A 3,139-nucleotide genomic window follows, 5' to 3' on the forward strand; every position below is an offset into this window, starting at 1 on the left:
TCTGCTCCTCCCCCGCTCAAGCTCTGTCTCTCAATAAGACATTTTAAATAAGTAAATAATCAAATATGCCCCAAGAGAATTAAAAAACATATACATGAATGTTTACATCAGAACTGGCCTGGGAGTCGGCATCCCAATTGTCCCAAACATCCATGTGATGTTAGGTCAGTTTCTTTCCTTATCTGGTCCTAATTTCCTTCTCTATAATACAGGTATATTTGGACATGAAGGGGAAGGCTGGTACAAGGTGTGAGGGGTTATCTGAAGGCCCTGACTTCCCAGAATCCTTTATTCTTTCCCCAAGCTTTATTGTCACAGAGCCTAATAATCAGTGTCCTCCTCATCATTGCTTTCCACTCTCAAAGCACTTTTGCATACATGTCATATACTTTAGGGTAGATAGGTATCATCCCCATTTTCAGATGAAGAAATTGAGCCTCAGAGTGGACTTGAGCTGGGACTCAACCCTAGATCTTCTGATTCTAGAACTGGGTTCAACCCACACTACCACACTGTTTTTGCATGTTTGGCCTCTCTCTGGAAACTCAAGAGAACAACGTCTAGCAGCCTCACCACAAGCACTGCACACCTTTGTTTAGACAAAGCAAGGAAGGAGAGGCACAGGGACCTGGGGTTTTGATCTTTCCTTATGAACCTGTCTATATTGGCACAGCAGCTGTCTATGCATAGGACTATGCCTATACATGGATCTAGACACCAGGCCCATTACATCACAAAGATATTCATACAGGTACACTTGACCTCTGCAACAGGTGATATGGGTCACTCTTTGTTACCAGGATGGTAGGGAAGCTGTACCTTTAGTTCAGGGGAGGCCTAAGAGGTCAGGACTCTGGGATTCTGTTTTTTCTCCTAAGTCCAGAAGACTTACTAGGTGAGACCTCAAGGAGGGAGGGGCAGCTCCTCAATCTTTAGTATATGGGAGGAGCGAGAAGGGAGGGTAGTGAACACATGCTTTCATTCTTCCATAGCTGGCAGAAACAAAGGGCTGAAGCTTGAGCACACTTGGGGAGGGACACACTCACTCCTCTCCAGGCAGCAGGACGATGCACAGGTTGGGCAGCAAGAGGGCACGAAGCCAGACAGAAGTCTCTTCAGGAAAGGCCGGGCTGTCCTAGGGCAGGGGAGCTGCCCTAAGGCTCGCTTACACTCTTCATTTTTCATGTGAACCACCACCATTTATCAAGCATTTACTCCAGGACAAGTGCTGTTGTGTGTGCTCGAAGAAGGCAGTGAAGAAAAGGGAAAATGGCTCTGCTGTCAGAGTTTATATTCTAGTTGTGGGAGACCAACAAGTAAACAGCATGCGTGTCAAGCATTGGCAGGTTCTGTGCTGAATTAAACTGGGTAATAAGGTTAGTAGTGAAGTGGGGGGTGGGGGGGTGGAGAATGCAATTTCATATAGGATGTCAGAAGGCCCTTCTGATGGGTAACAGGATGTCTGAGTAAAGACATGAAGGAAGTGAGGGGAGAGTTAAGGGGACAGCCACCTCTTAGGCCTAGGCCTGTGGACACTAGAGTTCTAGAGACAGACACACATATCCATGGCAACAGAGACAGCTCCCTACGATGTTGGTTTGGTTTGTCCCCCTTCGATTTATTCTCCATTCTGTTCCCTGAGAGGGGGCTGACCCTTACAGATTGCTCAGCCTTGCCATCTGCCTTTCAGTTAGGTCCAGCCAAAGGCCCCAGAGATTGCACAGGATAAAAGAGGTAGAAGAAGATGGACAATCTCACTCTTTGCCTGGCCCCAGTTCTGACAGTGGCTGCTTTCCTCTACGCCACAATGTCCATCTGCCTTCCACAGTTCCCTCTGTAACCCATCCTCCCATCCTGCCCTTCCTGTGCCCCACAGGGTCATCCTCACCACAAAGCGTTGCAGGATTAGCCTTCCAGATGCACAGTGTACCTACCTGTGCAGGGATGTGTTGTCCACAGATGCCAGCTGGACTGCCTCTCCCACCAGGGCAGGAAGGGGGTGGGGTTTGGGCCCTAGAGACACCCATCACAGACAAAATGTGGACCACGGCCTCGCTCATCCCTCAGTGCTCCAGCTGTCAAATTATTCATCACACCAAAGGCCAGAACAGAATTTGGGGTTTGACAGCCCCTTAGGACCTCACTGCCCCCAGAGACCGAGCCTTGTCCAAGATCCAGCCCACCAACTTCCTAGCTGAGGGAATTCAATCTACCTATCTCTAATAATTAATAGCTCATTACCCAGTTTATTTCCTTGATTGTACATTTATCAGCATTGGAAAAAGCTTTTCAATGTGTAGACCTGCTTTGATTAGAAGGTTGTACGCCTTGGAAACACAGAACTTGTGTTGTTCTGTGTGACAGCATCCTAGGCGCACATACACAAAAACTCAGGGCATGTTTTTGAGTAAGAAGCAACGGAAAAGAGTACGAAGCACTTCTGTTCCCTGATACTTCCATGAGGATTGTTAATAATTGCTTGGCATTTGGGGTGGGCAGATCCTTTCAGAAGTATTGATTTCTTCAGGTGTGTGGGAGCAGGAGACCCCATGTGGAACAACCAGGACAACCTAGGAGTTAGGGAATCACTCACGTTCCCCCAAAAGTGTTTCCACTTTTCTAAAGATCCCCTACTTTTCCATTTCTAAGTGGCTAAAGCAGCATTTAGCTAACAGACAGTGTCCAGGTCTCAGGGAAGCATAGAATAAGGAGTAGGGCTATGAGCTTTGGCCAAAAGTTCTAAGAAGCTAAGAAGCTCCTCAGGTCTAAGACAGCAGCTGGAAACCGCCATCTGGACCTGGGGCTGGAAACTGGGGAGGCAACATCTACTACACCAAAGACCCAAAAAGTGGCTCATCTGGCCATCTCCACCAAGATACCTAGAAAGCCCTGTGGGTGAGTACTACTGGTTAGTCCTCTCCCCGCCCCGCCCCATGCCATTAAGGGGCCACAGACTAGACCCTACAACTAAGACCTAATTCGGGCCAATCAGTCTCTCTGCCTGGTCTTAACTCTTCAGCCCCAATTCTATTCCACCCTAGATACCCTCTACCCCCACCCATGTGGCATCACTGCCACCAGGGCAACCCTTTTACCCACCATCCCCCCCCCCCAAAAAAAAACCCAAACAGCTCAGAAG

At 48.3% G+C, this 3,139-nt stretch overlaps 1 long non-coding RNA gene across 1 annotated transcript; it reads left to right on the plus strand.

The window, feature by feature from the left end:
• Positions 1-378: 378 nt before the first annotated feature.
• LOC132687905 (uncharacterized) lies at positions 379-1,339 on the plus strand. The gene is made up of 2 exons (XR_009614333.2): positions 379-895; positions 993-1,339. It is a non-coding gene; the product is annotated as an uncharacterized LOC132687905 (long non-coding RNA).
• The last annotated feature ends 1,800 nt before the right edge of the window (positions 1,340-3,139 follow it).

The sequence above is a fragment of the Panthera onca genome, chromosome E1 (genome assembly GCF_046562875.1).
Source record: "Panthera onca isolate mPanOnc1 chromosome E1, mPanOnc1 haplotype 2, whole genome shotgun sequence".
In the NCBI taxonomy this organism is placed as follows: Eukaryota; Metazoa; Chordata; class Mammalia; order Carnivora; family Felidae; genus Panthera; species Panthera onca.